A 25,854-nucleotide genomic window follows, 5' to 3' on the forward strand; every position below is an offset into this window, starting at 1 on the left:
TACATTGAGGTCAGATGCGCCACTACTTACAGAAGAATATAGCATAGGGGCATGAATAATATGTTTCCCCCTATTGCACACATGCAAAAATGTGCCTAACTTGGATACGCAATCCTTGAAAGAAAACAACTGCTGAAAAATCTATACCACAGGAGGGCGTATGAACCAGCCTCAACTCACACAAACTGGGTTTCTAATCTTATTACGTCAATCCTTTAAGCAGCATTAGAGGCCAATAATGGAAATAACAACTGCCACACTCTGAAAAGTAACGCACACGTGATTTTCTTTTCTGAGTATCACTGCGTGCGGTCTTTGTTGTTTTGTGAGGTGATGCGTTTGTGGGTCGGCTGCTCCAGTTTCAGCTTTCTGCGTCCGTGATTCATTTTCACGACTCCTTTGCACGCCGTTGCTTTGCTTTTGGTTAGTGACTAGCTATAATACACGTCGTGCATGCCAGTGTAAAGAAAAAAAGAAATGTAGCTGCTTGTGACAGCTCGGTGGTCAGCTCCCTGCAGGCTCTTTGGCTCTAAAGCAGTTTCAGCACCGGGACAGCGTCCGGCAAGTGAGGAAGACGCATCCATATATATACTCAGGAATGTGCTGTGAAGCAGTATTGGTTACAGGCGTGGAGGGAAGTGCCCCCTTTTACATGGTTACCCCTCACTTTTTGCCTGACACTTGATGCAACCTGACTGAGATTCCCTGGGTCCCTGCCAATCAGGTTTCCAGGGGGTGTGTTATTTCCCAAGACTGTACCTTTGTATCCACAATTGGCACATCCCTGGCCACAGGTAAGCCTCTTGTAAAAGGAACCATGGGCACTGTGACCAGGGAAGGCCTCTAAGGGCTGCAGCACCTATTGTGCCACCCTTAGAGGCCTGGCACCTTAACACCCACACACTGCCATCGCAGGCTGCGTGTTTTGGTTCATAGAAAAGTGAAGAGTCGACACACATCCCTGTATGCCAAGCCTGCAATCCACTGCCTGAGACCTAGGGAAGTCACCCCTCTAGCAGGGTGCACTAGCACTAAGGCGAGGGTACAGAGGCATGACCCTGTACCCCTACAGTGTCTAAGTCCATTCCTAGACATTGTAAGTGTAGTAAAGCCATAAAGAGTATATGGTCTTGGAGTTGGTCATTACGAACTCCACAACTCCATAACGGCTTTACTTAAAACTGGGAAGTTTGGTAGCAAACTTCTCAGCACATTAAATGCACATTGATTACAGTGTGGGATTAAATGTAAAATGCACTCAGAGGGCATCTTAGAGATGCCCCCTGAAAATCGACCAGCCCTGGTCTGGCTCCTGAATGGCTGCCCGCCATTTGCCACCACCAGACAGGTTTCTAGACCCCTAGGTAGAGAGGCTCCACTCTCTGGGTCCAGAAACAAAGCTCATCCTGGGCAGAATTGTCATGCCTCCTACTCCAGGATGGGCTGGGTCCATGAACGGGGAAGCTTTAAAGGCCTACCACCTTAGGGAGCTGTCCCTGCCTCTTTCTGGTCCCAGCAACTGGTTCTTCCACTGGTTCTGGCCTCCACTTTGAGTGGGAAAATAAGCAGGAAATCCAAGTTAGGGAGAGAGATGTGCACCCTTTGTCAACCCCACCCTCAGGTGGGGGAGGCAAGATGAAGCACACATCTCAGTCCCCTCCGTCTTGAAGATGAGAGGACTCAGCCGATTAGAAAGAGATTCAGGCCCCCTCCCACTTGAGGGTGGCATAATAGGGATGTACCCACCCCAAGGAAGGGACCCATTGGTCCCGACCAGCACACCCCATTAACACCCCTACATTTAGTCTTTAGGGGCGACCCTGAACCATGCCTTCTCAGATTTGAGGAAGAAAGAAGAAGAATTGTAGGGCCGTGCTGACCCAGGAAGGAGAAGAGGACACCAATTGCCTTGGTCCCAGCCCTAGCGGCCTGTCCCGTCGACAACCTGCCTACAGCAAGATACCCTGAAACTCCAGCAGCCAGTAACCCCTAGAGCCTTGAGGACCTGCCCCCTGACCTTCCTACAGACTCCGTCTCCCGTGAACACTGGATTTGCTCAAACAAAGACTCACCTCTAGAATTCAGATTACGGTGACTCCGCAATTCTGCACCACTCTGCACCCAATGCCCAGGGCCTGAGTTCTAGTGGCCCAACACCACAAGGTGGTCTCCCCAGTGATCCTGACCTGGGATCTGGTGGCCCTCGACCACCCTCAAGCCTCAAGCCAACCCCTGCAGCCTCAACATGAAGGGCCCCGCTAACCGCGACCGAAGCTGGTAAGAAAACCTGATGCCAGAAGACACCCCTGCACCCGACACCCCACAGGCTTGGGTGGCCCAGCCAACAGTGTCCAGGCATCCCCCAAGATCTCAACTTACCTCTCCAGCCAGTGGTCATCTTCACGAAGTCACCCTACGCGAGCCTGCAGCATCTTTGCAAAACCAAAGGTCTCCATTGGAGAGCACAGGGTCCCTGACATCTGCTTTGCACCATGCACCGGCAGCCCCAGTGCAGCTGATGGTGCAGCTCCTAAGCTGGTTGTTGGCCCTGCAGTGCTGACTTTAGCCCCAGGAGCTTTGCTCCCACATGAGTGGCCTGATCTTCATCAGTCCCTAACCGAAGGCCCCTTTACCCCCAATGGCTAACGTTGTGTCCCTGTACTCTTCACAAAGCCGCCCAGTGCCACTGGTGGTGCAACTCGAGTGCCTATCTAAACCTTTGGGAACCTTGGTCCTAAGCCCCAGAATTTACCTTCATAAGTTGTGTACTTACCTTCGAAACCGCTAACACTTTTCCCCATAAAAACCCATTTAAAGGGATTTTGGGCCTAAACAATATTGAACTGGGTTGAATGAAGAAAAGAGACTTCTATTGCAAAGTATAAAAAGTCGTACTTACCTTGTATTTAGAGGTCATAAGGTACCTAAGCATACTCCCCCCAGTACTCCAAGTAATCCAAAAGTAATCCTAGAGTAAGAAAAAGTAATTAAATTGTTTCCAAAGCAAACACCAACCTGAACGATTGCAATTCCAAGCACAACTGCATTTCCTTGAACAGTCTTGCATATATGCAAGTATATTTCACTTACCTGTGCCAAGTCATGCATGGTTCTAAAATAAAACATAAGTATACCTTTTTTTATACTTTACCTAATTGGTCTGGATTCTGTCTCTGGGTGTGTGTATCGGTCCTTGATGAGTAAATACAATAAAAGCTTAACAAACCTGCTGGATAAGCCTAACTGCTCGCCCACACTACCACACAGAGAGCTGTTAGTACTTATCTAATTTAGCCTCTGCTATACCTCTGGGGACTCCCTGGACTCTGTGCACACTATATCTCATTTTGGTATAGTATATACAAAGCCAGCTTCCTACTAGGTGCGTACTCCAAACTGGGCTAAAGGGGCTGCAGAACATATTTTTCCTCAACAGATATTGACATCGAGCAAGAAAGGAACAAATACACAAGGAGGAAGAGAAAGATCGAAAAACTGCCATAATGAGAGACAGCGAGAACCTGCAAGAGGGAAATAAATTGGCAGCAGTGTCTTTCAGTGGATTAACGAGGCCTGGGGTGAATTCAGCACTGTGCAGCCTTGTTTTCAGCACACTGATTTTAAGAGCACTTCCAGAGCAAGGGGTTGGGCACCGGTACTCTTTCTTTTGCACATTAAGCGCTGCACTCGCCCACCCGGCACAACAGTCACCCTGAATTTATTGTGTGAATGGTCACACATTTTTCAGCACATCCCAACCAGAGGCACAGAGTAGGGACCAGAGAGTGATCGGCCCATTTTTGGGCTGAATTGAGTCAGACTGCCACTGCCAGATACAAAGACCCGAGGCCAAGATGGCACAGCTGCAATGAGCACAGCCGAGAGGACGGTGGAGACATCACCGACGAAAGGCACTTTGGACCCGCGCAAAGTGGCATTGTGAAACCCCGCTTTCACAACTTAAGTGGGCGTGGTGTTGACAATTATAGTTATTTATGACCCTGTCATTGCTGCAGCTCTGCAGACAAAAGCTATTAATAGATCAAAAATAAAGGAAACAATAAACAACAACGTGATCAGGATTAAACCCCAGCAAAGAAATTAAGAGAAAAAGAGAGGGAATGAATGAGAAGTGGGAGAGAGGTTTGGAAGGAAAAGCATAAGAAAGAACATATAAAATAAGGAAGGAACTGTGGATGAAAGGATGTATACAAGGACTGATGATGGAAGGGGAAGCAAGATTTACATGGGTGGGTGAAAGAAAGTGTCTGTAATGATAAAAGGCTGGACAAATGGGTGGATGGATGAAAGGATGAACTGGTCGACTGATAAAAGGAGGGTGAATTAGTGAATGGATGAAAATGAATGGTTGGATGAATGAATAAATGAAAAATAACTTGTATTGTGCAACTAAAACCCGAAGGCATCAAGGCGCCTATCAAAAAAGTTCAGAAGAAGGCAAAACAAAACTACAGGTAGGCTTTGGCAAATAGCCGAGTCTTCAGGGCCTTTCTAAAGGACTGCATAGTAGGAAGGGACTTAATTTCCACAGGTAAAGCATTCCACATTTTCGGTGCTAAACTAGAGAAAGCTCTGCCACTCCATTTAGCTCTGCGGACGCGGGGTACTAATAGCAGCGACTTATCAATGGAACGCAGATTTCTGGAGGGGATATAAGGAACCAAAAGGTCTCTTATCCCACCTGACCTATTTCTTGCTAAGGCCCCATAGGTCAGACACATTATTTTAAAGGAAATCCTGTCCTCAATCGGGAGCCAGTGTAAAGATTTCCCTGCAGAAGTGGCTGACGCACGTTTGGGTAGGTCTAACACAAACTTGGCTGCCGCATTCTGGACCATTTGTAGTCGCCGAAGCAACCCCCTGTTGAGTCCTGCATACAGCGCATTACAGTAATCAAGTCAGGAGCCTATAAGTGCAACCACGACTTGCTTTCTCGCCTGTTGAGATAGATAGTGCTTAATCTTCCTCAAGATATGGATTAAGCCCCAGCAGGTGGAGACTTTTCTATTCACCTGCTGACGCAAACTGAGGGTAGGGTCGATCAGGACTCCCAAATTTTTAGCTAAGGCAGCAGGTACCGGGCATGTTCCCAACGATGCGGGCCACCAATTTGCCGACCAAATGTCCTCCTTTCCTCCAAACACCAGGATCTCAGTCTTCTCACCATTTAATTTCAATGAATTGCAGATCATCCATTGAGCGACTGCCTCCATACAGAGTCTAAAATTGGAGGCAACCGAGCTGACAGGCTGGGAGAGGGAGACCAAGATCTGTGTGTCGTCGGCATAGGAGACTACCTCCATCCCAAAAGATCTAATAAGTCTGGCAAGTGGGGTCACATAGATGTTGAAAAGGGTCGGACTTAATGCCGACCCCTGAGGGACCCCACAGTGCACAGGCAGGGATGGAGATAGAAACTCCCCCAGCTTCACTCTCTGTTCCCTCTGGTCAAGAAAGGAGGTCAGCAAACTAAGTGCGGACCCCTCCACCCCAATCTCCCTCAGGCGAGATGTTAACACCAAGGGAGAGAGGGTATCAAACGCAGCCGTAAGGTCTAACAGGATGAGGAGGGTGGTCTGGCCCCTATCAACTCGGGTGCGGATGTTGTCCAACACTATGGTAAGGGCCGACTCGGTACTATGCCCCCTCCTAAATCCGTGCTGTGAAATATCCAGATGGCCAGAGTTTTCCAGAAAGGCTGCAAGATGCTGGTTGAGATGAATGGGTAAAAGTATGGAGGATTGGTTGGAAGTGTGAGTAGAAAGATGGATGAAAGACCTTAATGGTGAGAGGGTAGATGAATGGAATGGTGAAAGGATGGATGTATTGGTGGAAATATTAATGGATGGATGGATGGATGCATTACAGGCTGAAAGAATGGAGAAACAGATGGGCAGAAGGCTGGATTAAGGGACCTCAACTAGAGTGGGTAGAGTTTACTCGCTTTGCTCACCAGACGGAGTTTGAGGGATGGATCAAAGTGGGGGTGGGGTATTTTAATTTTCTGGCTACACCCTTGAAGAGGGCTTTCACGCTGGCATCAATGGTTAAGAGAAATTAAGGCCCCTGGGTGGCACGGTGAGTGCGGGACTGGAATATATGCATGGAATGATGGCCATATCTGCGGATCAGGGCTCACAAATAAGTGATTAGATGGGTTTGCAGGCATTGCCAGTTGCTACTGAGTCAAGTTGGCTGGTGTGTGAGGTTAACAAGGTATGTTTTTTTCCCCAAGGTAGGGATGCAAGAGCACTGGAAGATTAGCGAGGTGCGCATGTAGGAGCAGGTGGAAACAAAAGGTGGCAACCCCACATATGGCAGTTAGGTGGTGATTTGCATGAGCATTTACACACAGAGGAGGTAACCCTTGAATTAGAGTGTGGAGGGACTGTGAAAGAGTGTGCTCTGTGCAAATACACTATTCAGTTGCTTAGGGAGTGATCAGAAAAGCTTGACCCCAATAATAGTTAGAGAACAACTGAGCAAAGAGGGATGAAGACAGGGTCGGTTCCTCCGCAATTGCGGAGGAGCGTTGCCTCACTGGTCAGAGCCAGCAGCTCAAGAATAAAACGATATTTCATAATTGTTTTATTTTTAAGCAGCTGGCACAGCCAGGTGCAGGGAGGGGTTTGGCTAGGGCATGAAGACTTAGAAACAAGCATGCTCACTTAGAGAGTGCTATGTGCACTCTCTAAGTGAGCATGCGTGTTTGGTCGGTTGACTCAGGCTGGCCAAAACACACATGAGCACTTAGGTTTCTCTAACCCAGCTGCATTGAACAGCCAGGCTGGAGAAACCCCCACAGACTCCCTGAGCGGATCGTTTTTCAAGCCCGCTTAGGCCAATCCCCACGCTCCTCTCCTAGCAGGACAGCAGCGCAGAAATTGGACAGGGAGTCTGGGATGTGGCCCTAGTGTCTGCTGGGACCAGGAAGAACCAGCACAGGAGGCGAGACGAAGGAGGCGGCCAGCAGCAGGTAAATGTAACTTTTTATAAATTATACATTTTTTACACTCCCTACGCCCTCCCCCTGCACTCTCCCTCTCTCGCTCCCCCGCATCCCCTCCCCAACACTTAATTTATGTGGCACTGGACGAAGATAGACATCAATAAACTGACTGGCATCCACAATGTGGGAACAGTAAAATGGAGACAATTAACAGTGAGGGAGCCTTCTGGGAGCAGTGTTTAGTGGGTCCACTGCCGAACTGGAATACCACAAACGCAGCATGAGTGCTGGGCTAAACGATAGCCAGGGGGCCCCCAGCGAACAAGTCTGTGTACTCGAATAGCGGTGGTGCAGATGCTGAAACAAGGTTGGAGATGCACAATGAGTGGTTTGAGACTATCCTGCAGGCCATTTCTTACACACAGACCATGTTGGAAAGTTAGGTTGACTCAGTGGCAATAGAGGTTAACTTATTCTGAATGGATCACAGGTGAGCTAATAGACAGAGTGACTGAGAATGAAATCCAATCCGGTGTCGCTGCTCCCCACTGTAAAAGATTTGCAGGAGCAAGTGAAAGAACTGGAGGGGCCGTAGTAGTTCTTCATTACAGCGCAGCGGACGCAGATGGGCGGTCCAGGTGCAATAATATCCATCTGATGGTTGTCCCAGGAGAAAGACAGAGCAATTCCAGAGTGCTTCCTAGAGTGCTGATGGCTAGCATCTATGGAGGGACAATGCCACAACTCTTGGTTTGGTGATAGAAAGCGCGCAGAGTGCCAGGATGCCCACTGGCTGACTATTGAATTTTAGAAACCAAGATCACATTTTGCAAGCTGCTCGGGATCATAGTCCTTTGACCGTAGATAATAATTATCACGACCTCTGGTAAGAACGGAGTGTTTCAAGTTTAATCCACTACCCCCCGAGTATTACCTCCACTCGGAGCCGAGTGTCTGCTGTGCATTGTGTGTGCACTGAAAGTTTTACTTTCCTTGTAGCACTTAATGCTGGGAGGTGCCTGGCTCCCTTTTAATGTTTTTACTTTCTTTCCTGCCGGGCCCCTCTAGGGGAAGCCATGTTCTCTATGTAGGCTGCATGCAGCCTACATAGAGATAATGTAGAGTGCGCATGACTGCTCTGGTCGGACCCAGGGCTGACCAAACAGTCAGGGTACTCAGAGTGGTGCAAGCCACTCCTCCCCGCCCTGCCCACCTGCCTGCCCCCACCCAGGCATACCCTCCTGCCCGCCCCCAACCAGGCATACCCCTGTCTTCTGCTTTCTCGCAGAGCGAGAAAGCAAAAACATAAAATGGTATTAAAAATACAATTTTATGTTTCTGCTTTTCGCACTGCAAGATAGCAGTGGGGCAGCGCTCCTCTGCCCTAATAGAGGAGCCGCCCCTCCCCAGGCCGCACTCTAGCCACCAAGATCCACGCCTCCTGGGCTCAAGCTCATATTGTTAAGAATACCTCCCCTGAGGGCACTAATCATTATGACACACCTGCTATCCTGGTGATCTTTACACGCTTCTACAAACATCTGTATAGAACACTGTACACTGCTTTGGCAGGGGAATTTGCTGATTATCTAGAGGGTGTTGCTCTGGCATGGCTCTCTACAGGTCAGCAAGAATATCTTACTCAACCTATAACAATAGACCATATTAAGGAGGCCATACGCACAGTACCCAATGGCAAGGCTCTGGGCGTTGATGGCCTGATCAGTGAATTCTATAAAGAATTTGCAAATACCATTGCACCACATCTTCATGCACTATATGAGGAAGTCTATAACAAGCGGGCTCTACCACCCCCCTTACGGACGCACTAATTATTGCACTACTAAAACCGGATAAAGTGCCAGAGTACTGTGAATCCTACTAACCTCTCTCCTTAATTAATACAGATGTAAAGATCCTTGCCAAAATCCTAGCGACCCCACTACAGCCACTTCTATCTACTTTTGTGCTGCCGGACCAGTCTGGATTTGTCCCCGCCCGCTCAACTACACCTAACTTGTGCACAATCTTTGCAGTGTTGCATCAACTGAATCCCTCCCTAACAGCAGCAGCATTCCTACTGGACACCACTAAAGCCTTTGACACCATTGAATGGGAATACATGTTTACCATCCTGGGTCACACTGGGATCCCATCGACCTTCCTGCAGTTGATTCGCTTGGGGTACACTAATCCAGTGGCTCAAATGCAAATCAAGGGGACTATGTCTGAGGTAGCGCATATCCACAGGGGCACTAGGCTGGAGTGCCCATCCTCCCCCCTATTATTATTTGTGATAATTTTAGAACCACTAGCATGCATCCTACGTCAAAAATATGTCACCTCAAAATTAAGAATGATGTTGCGACCTTTAAGTATTTCATTGCATGCGGACGATATGGTGATGTATTTGAAAGACACCGCCACTCACTTAGCACCCATAATCCATGAATATATTCGTTTTGGTCAATATTTAGACCTGAGTAACAACTAGTCCAAGTCCATCATCTTCCCCTTGATTCCAACCACTGAATCGTATTGATTGGAAGGCCCCTTGTTGTGGAGCACTGACCCTGTGCAGTATTTAGGAATCTGGATTCACAATGACCCGGAACCGGTGCTTCAATACAACTACAGCAGGGCTGTGACACAGCTTGAGGATCAGGTGCACAGATGGGCTAGTTTGCCACTGTGTCAGTGGATAGAGTGTCTGTCATGAAGATGGTGATCCTACCCAGGTTTCCTTATCTGTTCACCAACATCTCTATCATGCTCTCACAGCACATTTTCAAGACACTAAGAGCTCACTTAATAACACTGGCATGGGCAGGCAAACAACCCAGGAATCGCTGGGACACACTCATGTTACCATATGCGCAGGAACGACTTGGAGCGCCAGACTTTAAACTCTACTACTTGTGTGCAAAAGCTCACTTGGCACACTATTGCTGTCTTCCCCGTGATTACATTCCACACCTAGCAGTTGAACTTGATGAGGATAGTCCACTCCCGCTGAACACTATCCTGCCACAAAAACCCCCTCCTATTGCTAGGGCTGAATAAACACCATTCATTGCACCACGAAAGCATGGCACACACTTGGGGCATGAGCCTGTAAAGACTCCTATACTCCCCAGCGCTTCCCTTGCTAGCCCACCCAACAGTGTCAGTCACGCAGGAACCACGGGCACGGGAGAACCTTGGCAAGGCACCATTGCCTACGTAACGTTTGTTCTTGCGCTTGAGTATCTGCCATATATTGCAGTATTATACCTCTAATTGTACTTTGTTTTCTCTTGTAACCTGCACACATGTTACTTTTTCTTCCCGTATTGCACCGTTTACTACCTCATGTATTTTGTTCGCTCACAATTGTCACTTTTGCCTCATGTAGCAACGTTTGCTTTTGTAATTTGCTCACTTGTAATTTTCTCCTCATGTCTCAGTACTGTTCCTATTGTGAAGCGCTCTGACGCCTTCGGGTAAAGTCCGCGCTATATAAAAACGCATAAATAAAATAAAATAAACACCACGGAGGATGTTTACTCTGGGGGGACATTCATCACCTTAGAAAATATATTGCACACAGAGAGTCATACCCCGTTGCTGATGTTCATTTACTTCTGCCTTTCTGCAGCTATTCGGGAGTTGTACCCACAATTCCCAATTGAACCCCCTACGTTCAAGGAGCTACGGGGCAGATTTACAAGCCCCTTGCACCACTTTTGCATCACTTGTCGCACGTTAAAAGTGACGCAAAAGTGGCATAAGGGGCTTGTAAATCTGCCCCTAAACATCTTAGCTTTGTTTAGTTAAAACTAGCATGCTTACCCCTAACTGTAACCTAGGCATAATTCATTTCAAATACCTATATTACCAAATGTACTATACACTAGTGAAGTTGTAGACATTTGGGCTGAGAGAGGAGGCTACCTGTTTGAGGTGTGGGGCACTTGATGCTGATTTCTTGCATTTAGCATGGTTCGGTCTCCCTGCACAGCGTTTCTGAATGCAGAACACAGAGGCCTTGATGGACATGGTGCTGGAGCCAGTGCTGTGCCACCGCATCTATGTCTACTGTTCTAAGACTTACAGCCAGATAATAGCAGCCTCATAGCGTTTGCGCTACTGTTGGCTAAATGGACTGCGGCGATGCATTGGGGATAAAGTATAGTGCCCACCAAAAAGAACAAGGCACACTGCAAAGAGCAGTTGGAACTATATGCTGAGGAACTACCGATGCCCTCGTGACCTACAGACATATGAGGGCCTTTGACTGCTTATTTACTGCCCAGCCCGAACCTCGCCTAGGAGTGCGAAGGATGCCTGTGCCTTCTTACACCTGGTCAAATTGCAATAAAGGGTGTTTGATCACTGTACGGGATATACAGATGATGAACTTCATCTGATAAATTCAGTATTGTTGGTGATTTATGTTGTTTGTACAGACTGTACTTGAAGTCAATAATAAAGAAAATATATATTTTTAAAACCTTGACGAGTAAAGTAAGCAGAGGTTTGTCAATGGACAAGTACTGAAGCTCTAGTGGAAGTGGGAGCATGCAATAAAGAAATCAAGGATATGTAATAAGGACCAGAACCATGCCTCCTTAGAGAATAAATCACGACATCCCAGTTAATTCGATCAATGGCATTCTCGGCATAGATTGTTATTGCCACCAAAGGACTTTTAACAGATGGAGACTCACTCAGTACATTAAAGAATAAATGGGCATTATAAGAAGTTAATCATCTTTTAACAAGTCCTGCCTGTTCTTTACTGATCAAAGTTAGTAGCAGAGGATAAAGTTGTAAAGCTAATACCTTAGCAAACTTCTTGTAACAAACACTTACCAGAGAAATAGGATAATATTAAGCCAGGTCTGGAAGCTTAGGGCCCTTTTGCGACCACAAAAAATGGTAGTGGTATGTACCAATGCTATTTTGCAAGTCACAGACTCGCAAAATAGCATTTGCAACTCGCTATTAGGAAGAGGCGTGCCAAGGGCGTCCGTACCTAATAGCCAAATGGTATGTACCATTGTTTTGTGACTGCATTTGCGGTCGCAAAACACTTGCTGTTTACCACCTACTTCAAGTAGGTGGTAAACCATTCGCAAATGGGAAGGAGTCCCCAGGAGACTCCTTCCCCTTTGTAAATAGGTGCGAAAATATTTTTTAAGAGCAGGCAGTGGTCCCAGGGACCGCTGCCTGCCCTTAAAAAATGAAACTGAAAAGTTTCATTTTTCCTTTTTAAATGCATCCCGTTTTCCTTTAAAGAAAACGGGCTGCATTTTTTAAAAAGAACTGCTTTATGTAAAAAGCATTCCCAGATATGGTGGTCTGCTGACCCCAGCAGGCCACAATCCCTGTGAGTACTGGCCATTCCCAATTGGGTCGCAAATTGCGCATGCCTCATGACTATTGATGAGAGATGCAATTTGCGGCCCCATTGGGAATCGCTAACAGTGTCTGTGACACTGTTGTACAATGCATTTTGTGACTCGCAAATTGCGAGTTACAAAGCGATGCAATTTGCGAGCCACAAAATGCAAGCGTCATACATCTGGCCCTTAGTGGACTAATGCATCCACTACAGGGGCCTGTGTTTGACCTCATTGTCACAAGTTCAAATCCCAACGGGTCAGCTCAGCCTTTCATCCTTCTGAGGTCGATAAAATGAGTACCATTGGGTAGTAATAAACATCTGTTATTCAGCACCCAGATACCCTTCTGAGGGAATGTGTACTTTACAAATGCACGTTATGTTATAATTCTTACAGAGTTTGTGGTCCTTCCCCATCCTTTGGGATGTGGCAGATGATAGTTTCTAGAAATGTACTGGTTGCATGCCAGAAGTGGAAAAATACCCAAAACCCCATAGCCTTTTGGGTAGTAGTAATACATGAGAAAAATGAGTACAAAATTCAACCGTAAAACCAGCAGGACCTGGGAACTTATCGTTTTTAAGAAGAGAGAGTCCATTCAATACTTCTTGCAAGGAGATTTCTGTTTACAAAGCGGAGAAATCAATGTGGTTAATTTCTGGTTTTGGGGTGGATTGCAAAATAAGAAGTAATAGATGACTCCTGGAGAATGAGTTCTGGTAAATAAGGATCAGAATAAAAATCCTTAAATTCTTGCAAATATCGGCATCTTTGTATAAATTATCTCCTGCCACAGTACATATAGAATCAATACAAGAGTTTTGTTTCTTTACCTATCTTGTTTCCGCAATAAATTCTGATCTTAAGCAAAATAGAAGAAGCTTAGGCCCTAGATAGCTTATTAAACTGGAATTTGGCAGAGCAGAAAATAATTGTTTAAGATTAACTTCGGTCATAGAGGCATACATTTTGGATTTTAGCTTTTTTATGGCAGATAGCAGCTCTTTATGCACTTATCCTGGGTCTCTCTTTTCCTGGACACAAAATCTATGATAACCCCCTAGCCGTTGATTTAAAGATGTCCCAAAAGAGATGTGGGGATACTTCAGAAATATCATTAACCTAAAAAAATTCAGAAAGAAAGAAGGACATCTTGAAGAAGAGAGTTATTAAATCTCCATCTCTTTAGGCTGTTAGTAGGGGGGGTTCAAATCCAAATCAAATATCATTGGTGCATGGCCAGAAATAAATGGAAATAGTAGTAGAAGTGAGGCATTGTGCTAGAGATTTACTCAGAAAAATGTAATCAAGTCTGGAGAGTGAACCATGTGCAGGATTATAAAATATACAGTCTCTGGAAGTAGAGTGAAACAGCCTCCAGGAGTCTAATAGGGCTCCTTTTGAGATTGTAGAACAAAATTGTTTATGCATCTTGTTAGGTACAAATCTCACTGAAGATTGCCTGTCTAGGAATGGGTCTATAATCTGGTTATAATCACCCCCTAAAATAAAATAAGAGTTGTCAAATTGAAGGCATTTTTTTTACAACAGGCTAAACGTTAAAGTCAACATTAGTAGGAGAGTACACGTTAAATACAGATATTGGAATTTTATTGATAAGATATCAACATCGCATCTACCCTTATTATCTGATTTAGGCAATAATAAAATAAGGTTTTCTTACAAAGAATTACAACTCAATTTTTCTTATTAACTGATGGGGATATAAACACGATTCCCACCCAACATTTTTTGAGTTTTAGAGCTTCACTTTCAGCGAGATCAGTTTCCTGTAAAAGAACAATTTCCAGATTATACTTATCAAGGTGAGATAAAACTCTCTGCCGTTTGATGGGATTTATAAACCTCTTAACATTCTAAGACAATACTCTAAATTATAATGTGAAACATATATCTAAAAAAATAGGATGATCAGGAAATAAACAAGGAAAGGAATCCAAAGATAGGATAAGTTGCAAAGAGAGAAAAACTGAGTGAGTAAGAGGACCCCTGAGAGTAGGAAAGAAAGTGGTAGAGGTAAAGAACAAGGTATGGAAGAAAAGCATAAGTCAAAATAGACAGTAGATATCGAACAAGTGATGACTGTGAGAAAATACCTGAGAACATAGAATAAAAGAAAATGAGGATGGTGACAACACACAGCAAAGACAGCACATCAAGGAGGTAGACAGGCCATCGAAGGAGGAGAATAGTAAAATAGGAGAAGAATGATGCAGGTAATGTGGTCAATCGAAGGAGCACTGAAACACAAATGAAGATCAACAAATAAAAGATGGCATAAATGAATGGATATAAACAAAGACATACTAGAGATAACCATCTAACAGAGAAAAAAAACGAATGTAAGATAAACCTCAAGCTAAGGGAATACAACAACATGAATGAAAACCAGCCAAATAAGTCAACCATGCAAAGGTCCAGCAACGTCCATTGTAGTAGTAGTATGAGATTGGAGAAACTTCCAAAGCTTCTCGGAATCATCATAAGTTGTAGTGTTCTTCTGATATGTCACCTTTAAAGTGCATGGGTGAAAGAGACCATATCTCCCTCCTAACGGGGGAGCATAGGGCAGAGGTCCAAACATTCCTTACATCGAGCTGCAGCGGCATAAGAAACATCCTGAGTGATACAAATCTTTTTCCCTAACTAGAGTAACTGTATTTAGCAGCCTGAAGTATCTTCATGAGGTCAGTAAACTCCAAAGAGAAAATAATGGTACCTCTGAGTCTGACTGACGAAGATGCAGAGGATGGACGGTGCCCTAGTCTATGAGTTCTCTGAATGTTTACAAATGTAGTTGGTGGCAAATCTAAAAACTGTGGTATCCAAGTAGTGAAAAAAGAAACTGGCAGGCCATAAAAACGTAGGTTGTTGCGTCTATTTGCCATATCTTCTCTGTGACGCTTTTGACGAGTAATCTCTTTCTCCAAGGACACTATTTTACTTGCTTTGTCCTGGAGATTACTTATTCTCTGATCAACTGAGGACTCTAGCCTCCATTATTGACCACGTGTCTTCTAAGTGTTGAGTACGGCTGTTGGTCTCTTTCACAAAAGGTCTTAATGCACAGATTTCGTTCAGTAAAAGTTCCAGAGAAATAGGTGAGGATGAATTCTCTGGTGAGGGGGGGTCTTGCGTCAGTTCTTTGTTTGTAGAGGAAATACTGGAAAGTTTCAAATGAGGCAAATGGTCTGTATAGGGTTTTGGAATGGCAGAATAAGTATGTTCACTTGGTGCCTGCTTGGCCATCTTGGAGGAATGACCTGGTGAATGCTTAAAAACAGCAGATTTGGAAAGAGTAGGTGTCAGAGATAGGTTCCGCTTTCTTGGCCTGCTCTTAAATAAGAAGTGTCAAAAATAATTTCCTGGTGTATCTAGATGATGACACAGTCAGAGAGAGAGAGAGCAAAAAACTGGAGACAATGAAGTATACTTCATCTCTAGGACTAGAAATAAGAAATAAAATGTCTATAAATTGATAGAGGCAAGTTGGGGGAAAGCGAGGAGCAGCCACGTAGTTACTTCAGCATGGAGAAAAAGCCTGCAATCTCTCAAAAATGGCTGCCACTCCCTTCACAGAATCCAATAGTAGTCTGCCCTGCCAAGCAAAACATACTAGTGCGCAGCTAAATTATTCACAAAAGGATAGCCCCCTCACCTCTGCATGCTCCCAAAGTTAAGGCATCTCATTTTGTTTACAAAAGAAGCCTTGCCAGTTGCGGCGAGGATCATTGTCTCCGACGGAGTACAGAGCTCTGGGGTCAGGTGGCCATCTTCTTCGGTGCCTAAACCACACCACTTCCCCTAATTCTAACCAGCACATTCTTTAAAGAATTGGATGGACTTTTTTCAGATCTACGGTGGGCCAAAAAAAGAAAGAGTAATGCTATATATAAGACAATGAGGCCATTAAATGAGTTTGGTATGGGTACTCCAAACATAGAATTGTACTACATGGCTGCGCAGTTAAGTTGACCAATGCACTGTATTAGTTGCAGTTGTGAAAGTGATGCGGAGGGCTGGGGGTGACAGCCACGGTGGGCAGAAATTCTATTACTGGGTCGATGCTGGGTCGGCCTGGCTTCCGAGAGTATGCCCCAGGGCTCTACAATCGAAAAGGCATGGCTGGCATAGATACATGTTAAAGGTTAGGATGGCATCAGCATACAATCCAGAGCTACGACTGTGATGTTTGATGAAATTTGGGCAACTAGCCAAAATATATGGCAGAAAGCCTAGGAGTGAGGTGTGTTTTGAGTTACCAGGGCCCTGTACTCAGACGGCATGATCTACACTTTTCAGGCCCTAAGGGAGGAGTGTGGGGTGGCTTCCCGGCTCTTTATGGCCTGTAACCCAATAATAAGAGCAATAAAATGGACCTGGGCTGCAGAGGAGAGGGGACCCACAAAAATCAGAGATGCTCACCAAGATACTAAAACTGGGGGACTGCAGGTATGTGGTGACCATTCCTATTTTGGCTTTTGCCCATGCCTACTATGCTGACATGTCAACATTAAAAGAAATATGGGAACTTAAGCTGAGGAAAGAAATTGCTAACAATGAATGGTGCCAAATTATGGAGTACGCAAAGAAGGGCATTAGAAATCCCAGATGTAATTTTACACAACTAAATTATTTACATCAAGCATACCTTTCTCCAGTATCTAGAATGTATCCCAGAAGGTTTGACTTCTGCCCCAGATGTCTGCAAGAATGTGCAGAGTGTAATCAGGTATGACAATACTGGTCTGTGGTACTGTTTTTAATTTATTATAAAAAGTGTTGGGTAGCTCTTGAAACAAATTATAAGAACCAAGCCAATTAAGAAGACATGTAAACATGTGGATCTGACCTTGGTGGTAGCTAAAAGAAATGTTGGTATGGGGTGGAAGTCAAGTAAAGTTCCAGAGGTTAATAAATGGCTGTTTTGATGTCAAGAAATAGGTTATGCCCGAAGTGGCTGCAGTGCACACACAAGAAAGGAGGGATGGTGGAGGGATATTGGTGGACACTTCGAATATGATTTTGGTGGCGACTGAGATAAAATTCAATGTACATTCACTGTTAATGAATTAAGAATTCATATTCTGTGCCCCGCCAGAAAGTAGCGTATATGAGGGGGTAGTCGGCTAAGACTGGCTATAGATAAACAACGAGCAATGTTTATAGTGAAAGGGCATAATAGAAATAGATGGGAAAGTACAGCAAATATCATGTAACCTTTGCTTCTGGTTTGAAGGGTCTAAGATGGAGCCAGTTTGAAGTTGGTAAGCGGATGCCTGAGAGTTATAAAAGTGTGTACTAGGAAGGGAGGGTATAGGTAGATGCTGTGGAGGGGGCTTTGTTTGTAATTGTGATATTGCTTAGCTGATTTTTCCATCAGGAACTAGCAAAGGGGTGTAATCTGAGCTGTCCTGATTGATCTGGAATGAGAATCAAAATATAAACTAATAAAGAGAAATTACACAAATATGTGCAAAGAGATTTGACATAACCTATCCCTGCCTTCTATAAATGTACAGACTTTAATTAGACCCTAATTCAAAGATGTTTAAAATTCTGATTGATGTGCTAATGGATGTTTGGACACAGGTTAGATTTCTGAGTTGTGCTTCAATTTCGAGATTCTGCAAATTTCTCAAGGCAAATTTCACCAGAACAACCCTGAGGAAATCTGTCAAGATAAACTGCTTAGATATAACGGCCAAATGAGCAGCAATTGGTGTGTCAATCAATGATTCCACAAATTAGGCTTCATTTTGAGGTGAGGAATTCAGAAGATTATGTTATCCAATTAACACCCCACTCCAGATTAGTGGTAATTACCATACACACAAATTATCATCCAAATTCTCCATAACTTGGAACCATAGCCTTAGCCTCGAGATCTGTTCTTGTGCTTCTATCATGATGCTATTCATACAGAAATGTTGCTTACAATGAATTAGTCTTAGTTTTGGGTCACCCAGCCCACTTTGCTCATTTTACGCCTCCTGTAACCTCATAGCCTATAATAAAGCCCCACCTCTGTCTTTGCCTTGACAATGTATTTAAATATTAAAAACAGAGACAGAGTGTGTTATCAGGACCAGACAGGACCCATTTAGTTTATCCATTTTCCTGCAGTCACCAGCTCTGTCTTTGCTCTTGCACTATGGTAAGATTTTAAAGGAGGATAGCTAAATAGATAATGAATTTCATGTATAGATATTCATGATACACAAAGACCAGCAGACTAGCCTCATGTATTAAATTCTCTGCCTAGTATAACATTGTAGACCATGCTTAGGGAGACATTTAGAAACTGGTGGAAAGTCAGCAGACCTGCCGGGGGGATAAGTGCAGGCAGCGTATGTGGCATTGGATGTCTGTAGCAGAGCAGAATTTCATGAGGGACTGTTTATCATCAGCATATTGGTGAATCTTGATGCTATTATCAGTGAGTGGAGCACCAAGTGGCTCCAAGTAGAAGTTGGAGATGGCAGGGTGCATTGTGGAATTCTGGAGATCTCCACAGTTGATGGGGATCCTTTGTAGCATGGAGGTAGCTAGGGCATATCTGGTTGACATCAAGGGAAGAGAAAAAAGAGCTGCACCCCCTCTACCACTGCATATAAAAATGATACATTGTTGCATTTAGCAAAACATAAACTTGAATGTAGCTGGACGCACACACACACAGACACACGCACAGATCCACATACCCACCAGACTCTGAAAGCACCACATAAATGTCAATAACTCATGCATTAACCCCTTCAGCGCTAATGACAAGGGTAACTCGTCATGGACTTTCCATTGATTTCAATGGAAAGTGAATGGACCTCGCACACACCCCTTAGCAGCCAAGTGGTTAAACTGATGTTTTATTGCTATTGAGGTCTCTTTTTATTTCAAGTTCTATTTGTAAGGTCTCCAACCCCTCAAGGACTCTTTCTCAGGCAGCCTCCAATCTCTTCGATGTGCCCTTTGTCAGAATGTCTGGCTCATCGGGTTACTAAATATATCGAAGAGCAATCTCTCTCATCTGCTTACTAAATATATTGTAGAGCACTAATTACTAGATGCTACTCGGATGACTTAAACCCTAGTGTAATAAATGAGCCACTCTTGTGATTTTGGCACCCTGTGATGACCCTCACCACCACCATTTTAATTGATTTTAGTGTGTTCCTTAATGTAGGATGGTCCTGCATTTGCCTGCTTCTCTTCTGTTCTGTAATCTTGCTGTCTTTCAGTGGGAGCTGTTACTGAGTGGAACAGTCTTGCCAAGAGCAGAGCGTATGGGATGTGCATTTGAAGGTGTGCAGTTGTGTAGGAATGTGTCAGTGGTGAGAATTATGAGTTCCTACTATTGGCTTTGACCATTCTGTTTTCTGAATTTGTCTTGCTTAATGGCAGGGCTTGCCTATTGGGTTTGGCATAATCTTATGCCATCTTGCATTAGTGGCCAATGCTTAAGTGACTCCATCTTCTGAGCCTTTCTAGGTGAAAAGTGATGTTTTGCTTTCACTTGTTTTCTGCACTCTGTGTGCTAGTAGAAACCGATTCTTATCGGAGGAATGTGCAGGCTCCTTCTCGAGGGCCTAGCAAAGGCCTGATCAACCAATGCTGTGTCCCCGGCACGGAGTGGTACGGAATCTGATGGGAAAAGGAGGCGGGGCTTGCTAGAAGCTTCGACCAACGTTTTCACTTGTATTAAAAGGGGGAGCCTCCCCTGGTCTGGTGGAAGTTGGAAGTGGAAGTTTTGGGAGTTTGAATTCCGAGTGAGGGCAGACGTGTCTATCTCTGATTATACCCTGATTGCTGAGCTCTGATCCCCGGCTGTGTGAAGACTTACCCCGGCCAGAAGTGGATAGTGTATGCATCAGGTGATGCATTGAGTTTTGTGATTATTGCCATTGTGATGTGAGCCAGTGGCTGTGATCGTTTGAGGTGTTTTCTTTGTGGTGTGGGAGGTGCACATCCCGAGTGATCCTCTACTCTGTATATATATCTTTCTGATTTCTTGCGGGACGTCCAGTGTATCTTATCTTATATCAGTTATTGCTTGTTTATTAATCAGTATTATAGTGTGCTCAGATACTGATTCCTGTATTTAGATTATAAGTTTGCTACATATATTTGAATATAATGCATTTGGTATCTGAGACAGCCTTTGTTTAGAGAGTATTATGTAATAAACCCCAAGCCTTATTCTAAAAGTGATAGTCTTTGCATTTTGTTAAATAAAACTCATTTTTCAAAGGTGCTGTTTGTTTTGTGTTGCAGTCTTGTTGTGCCAGGGGTGGTAAGACATGCTTAAAACTGTATATTATTCAAAAGTGTAATGATATATTTGCCGTCCAGGTGGGAGTGCAGTGTTTGGGTGTGGCTTATTGGTCAGAAGCCACATTCAAAACACCTAGTTAAGGCGCTGATACTTCCCCTGTGTCTGTATTGATTGATGTCAGACTAGATTACTGTTAGAACCCCTTTCAGAGGGCCACAGGGCCACCAGGAGCTGCTGACCCCAACGTGGTGGTTAAGGCCATTTACTCCTGATGTCCTGGGATCTGACCTACTATGGACCCTGAGCAACTGGGCCAAGTACCTCTTCTGCACTTGACTCTCAGTGGTAGCTGTGGATGACCAGTCAAAGGCTCCCTGGGGTATGAAGTGTAGATAAAGGTTACTGAAAATGACTAATAACTCAAAGTATGCTCAGCAATGTCACAAAATCAATATGCAGTCAAATACTTCTTTTTTATGAAGAATAAGTATTTTATTTCTAACTCTTCGCATTCAAAGAAATAATGACATTTTTAAGTAACAACACAATCCCCTTGAGGTTGGGGCTCTAGTGGTCATCTGGCAATTCCCTGTACCACCCTCTTCCTTGCAATGTGGTTAGGGTTCTTCCCGATTCGCTGGTGGCCACATCCAGCGAATGCACACTAGTATGCCGTGCTCAAGAGTTCCCCTTTGACTCTTTAGGAATTAGTTAAAAGTGTCTATGGTGCCGAAGCACCTACATAGCGAGCTTCACAGAGTTTAACAGTCCAGAATAAAGTCTTACCCGCTCCTGCAGCAGCATTTCAGTGGATGCCCATACAATGGGCCCTCGCACACTCTGGTCCTGTTTGGACTGCTCAGAGCCCACACAGCAGCATCCGACAGGCGCAGGCTTTCTTTCTCCCAAGCAGCGCTGCTCGCTTTCCCCACTGACTGGAGATGCTCTCAGCCTGCTAAGATGCTTTAAGTCAGTCTTCGCCACATGGGGGGGAGAAGATTCGATCTTCCAGCTCCTGACCAGAGCCCAGCGATGACTCAAAAACTTTCTAGCCATCCTCCACAGTCCCCAGGGTCGGTCAGGGGCAGATCCTCTGCTTGTAGCCCCAGTCCATTTTCTGAGCAATGGCCCAAGCTCTTGGCCTCTTAGTACCGGCAGACCCTCCTGGCATACGGAGTTGCCGTGGCACTTAAGGACGCAGCACAGACTCCTACGGTGCAAACACCCACACCAGGGTGGCCCTCTACTGGCATTCGGGGTCACTGCTTAGGTGGTCACGAGTTCCCTTAGCGCTGGTCACACAATCACTTCACTGGTGGGGCCCTCTGACATACAGGGTCACCAAAAGTAGGCAGTATGGGCTTGGCGCTCAATGCAGCGCTCAGTCCATTGTAGCCCTCTCCTCGAATACGGTGGTCACCCAATTAATCCTGTATGTGGTAATTGGTCCGAACGATAGACAGCTGTATCTTCACACTCTGCACAGGGAGTCCTCTCTGTAGGGCTCCCCACTGGAACTCAGTCCCTCCAACACTTTCCTCACAAGGTCTTGGAAAGCAAGCAGGGCTGGTGCTACAGGCTGGGTGGTCTTGATTTACCTTGGTGACCTCCCCTCACCCAGCAGGGAGACTAGCAGGCCTGGCCCCCAGTCCTGGGCACAGGTAGAAATCTGGCAGAGCATTCCCTTCTCACACAGACAGTCTGGCTGCTTGGCATATTACAAATTTTGGGGCCTCCACCTCCTCTTCTTACAGTCAATTTCTAGAACCAAATGTGCATTAGGGTCTAACCCCCAGATCCATCAAGCACCCACTCTGCGAATTCTAATTAGCGAAAAATACCGAATCACTAATTAGAATTCGCAGATTGGGATGTATCATCAAAATCGCTAAAAAAGTGAGATTCGCAATCGCCGTATGCGATTTTCAAAAATCACTATTAATTCGCAGAATCGGCAGTTTCCCAACCACAAATTGCGATTTCGCAATTACCAAAATCGCAAATAGCGATCTGGCAAATTGCGATTTTCAAAAATCGCTATTAATTCGCAGAATCGGCTGTTTCCCAACCCCAAATTGCGATTTCGCAATTACCAAATTCGCAAATAGCGATCTGGCAAATTGCGAGATCGCAAAAACAGGAAGTCGCATTTTGAGCACAATGATGACATCACAACCAGGAAGTAGACGGCTCCATTACTCATTTGGAACACAGAGCTGGAGAGAGGAGGAGGCATATCACTGAGCTCCAGGAGACACAACCTGCAGCCCCAAGACAGGACATACATTGCAAACACAATGTCCCAGGATGCAGCAGGATCCAGTGAAACTGGCAGGAAGAGGAAAATCAAGTTCTCAGAACAGGAGCTCGAGTACCTGATTGAGGGAGTCAGCAAGGACCATGACAAGCTTTTTGGAAAGCTTTCCAGGAAGGTGCCCGAGGCTGACAAAAGGCGCATCTGGCTGCACATCAGGGCAAAGGTCAATGCCGTAGGAGTGACACAGCGGTCAATCGATGACCTCAAGAAGAGGTGGTATGACCTCAGAGGCTGTGCCAAGGAGCGCATTGCAGAGAGTCTGGGGGAGAGAGTGATCACGGGAGGAGGAGAGTCCATAGTCGCCGCAAACACACCACTTGAGGACTTGGTTGAGGACACCATCAACCTTGCAGCCTGCGTGGGGTTCACTCAGCTGTACACCTCCCGACCCACACACCAATCACAAGGTAAGAGCCATGCAACTGCGACCCTGTCCCCTAAAAATGCCCATGCCCCCAGAGTTAGCCATTTTAAAACCCCTGGAATGCAGTCCCTGCCCATCAGAAATGCCCCATTGCATTGTGGGACCTGTAGTGTGACAATGTGCCCTGATAGCCACACACAGTCAGAACTGCCAAGTGAAACATACCCCTAAAGCCAGTCAGGGATTGCAAGGCTGCATGAATGTTGCTACATCCCAGATGCCAGAATCATATCATTAATCATGCTCCCATTCACATCACAGGTGCTGCAGATGCAGAGACCTCAGAATGCGAGTCACTCCATATCGAGGAGACTCCAGAGGAGACGGAGGGAGAGAGCCATCCAGCCCCATAACCTGGACTGTCACATGCACCTGCACCAGTACCAGCACCTTCCCAAATGCACAGGGCCACCCCTACAGCCACAGGAGTAGTTCAGCCACCCCAGGCGTCACACATGGCAGTGGAACAGACCCCACCACCACCCAGGAGGCAGACAGGCCGCACAGCCACTGTGCGGTCCCAGGCAAGCGGCCGGTTGAGGCAGCAGCGCACCGTGGCCACACGAGCAGACAGGGAGCAACAGGCCCAAGATTTAGGGCTAGGTATGGAAGCCCGGATACTAGCTGTGCACCGCAAGCAGGCACAGCACATGACAGCCATGCAGCTGCAGCTGTACAAAACTGCACGCAATATTAACCAGCTTACGGGAAGTGTGCAGGAACTAACGGCTGCCGTCAAAGAAAGCAACCAACTGATGGTGGCGCAGCAGGACATCACCCGCCGACGCCACCGCCAGCTGCTGACCCAGCTATCTGCATATACCCGGTCGAACCAACTGATAGGGAATGCCACATCACAACTGTTGCGCAGGTCCCTGGCGATGCAGATTCAAATGGTACAATGCTGCCAAGATGTAGCAAGGGCCCTGGAGCAGGTTACTACCGCAGTACAAAACCAACAGGTGTGTGGCCATGGCCATGCAAGGGGGGATGATGATGCCAGTGAGGGCACATCGAGCCTGAGCAGCCTGTCTGTGCCGGTGCAACCAGAAAGGCGCCGCAGTTCCAGGCCCAGTGCTGCATCCTGGCCAGACACTCCCACCGGGGAGTTAGAGAGGCGACAGGGTGCGTAGGGCAGGAGGCACCAGTGACTGACTGAAAATTACCAGCAGTGCCATGGTGATGTAACCATGCACGCCTACTGTGCATACAAGAGCCTGTATTATGCAATACATTTGTGATATTGTTTGAAAATTAAAAACACTTCTAGAGCTTGTTGTACATAAGAATAAGAATTTATTTTGAACACAAATCTTCCTCATGTCATTAATTCATGAGGCATGCATGAGTGCAGTGTTGTGTGAGGGGTATGGGTGCACTAGAAATAGTTCAGTGTGCCAGTACCCCTGGTCAGAACATCACAGACCAGTGTGGGAGAATAACCTACATGAGGCAGGCGCTTTTACATCTGCGCATGGCACCGCCACCGGAATGCTTGCACACGCTGCATGTGGAGGTATGGCCCTCTAGGTGTGAGAGTTGTGGCTACACAATCCACAGAGACAATGAGTCGGGTAGAGAAGGTAATGAAATTTCTGCCGTTTTATTAAACTGTCGATCGTTGAAATGTCACAGCTTGCACATCTATGATATGTTAATGGATGACGCCCCTGACCTAGTTTTCTTGACAGAAACCTGGTTGGACGAGCAATCCCTCCCTGACATTATAGAGGCCCTCCCCGCCGGATATAACATTCTCCAAATTAATAGAGGGATCCAGAGGGGGGGGGGGTTAGCCATCATCCATAAAACCGATTTGATATGTTCACTTGAACCGGCGGCCATTAACAATTATGAAGTCGGGCTATTCTCCATTTTGGCTGGCCCGAATTGCACCATTAAGGGTTTTCTTATTGATCGTCCTCCCGGTATGGCTACCACGTTCATTGAGAGTCTCCTCGAGGCCATAACGCTTTCTGCCTTACGTCATAATAAGTTTATGATTGTTGGAGACCTCAATATACACTTGGATGATGTTAATTGCCGCGAGGCTGTGTCCCTGATTAATTCTCTCAGAGCTTTGATGTTTGTTCTGGCGGATAATAGAGCCACACATCAAGCTGGGCACCTGCTGGACCCAATTTTTGCTAATTGGGAAGATATAAGCGTATCGGCCCCGATTAAGATTTTGTGGTCAGATCACTATGTGACCCCCTTCACATTTAGAAGGCAGCCCAAAAGGGTGCCGTTGCAGAAATTCGCCGCAGTTAAACGTAGGGACTGGAGGAAATTTAGCCATGAGGCTTTCAATCTAACCCTAGAACAGGACCCCCCTAAGCTCAGTGATAATTTGGTTGAGGCATGCAGGAGGTATGATGATTGGGTCGAGAGTGCACTCGATAAAGTGGCCCCCTGGACTCAAAAAGCTATGGCACGGAGAACGAAATCCGCTCCATGGTTTAC

Source organism: Lissotriton helveticus, chromosome 3_1 (assembly GCF_964261635.1).
Source record: "Lissotriton helveticus chromosome 3_1, aLisHel1.1, whole genome shotgun sequence".
In the NCBI taxonomy this organism is placed as follows: Eukaryota; Metazoa; Chordata; class Amphibia; order Caudata; family Salamandridae; genus Lissotriton; species Lissotriton helveticus.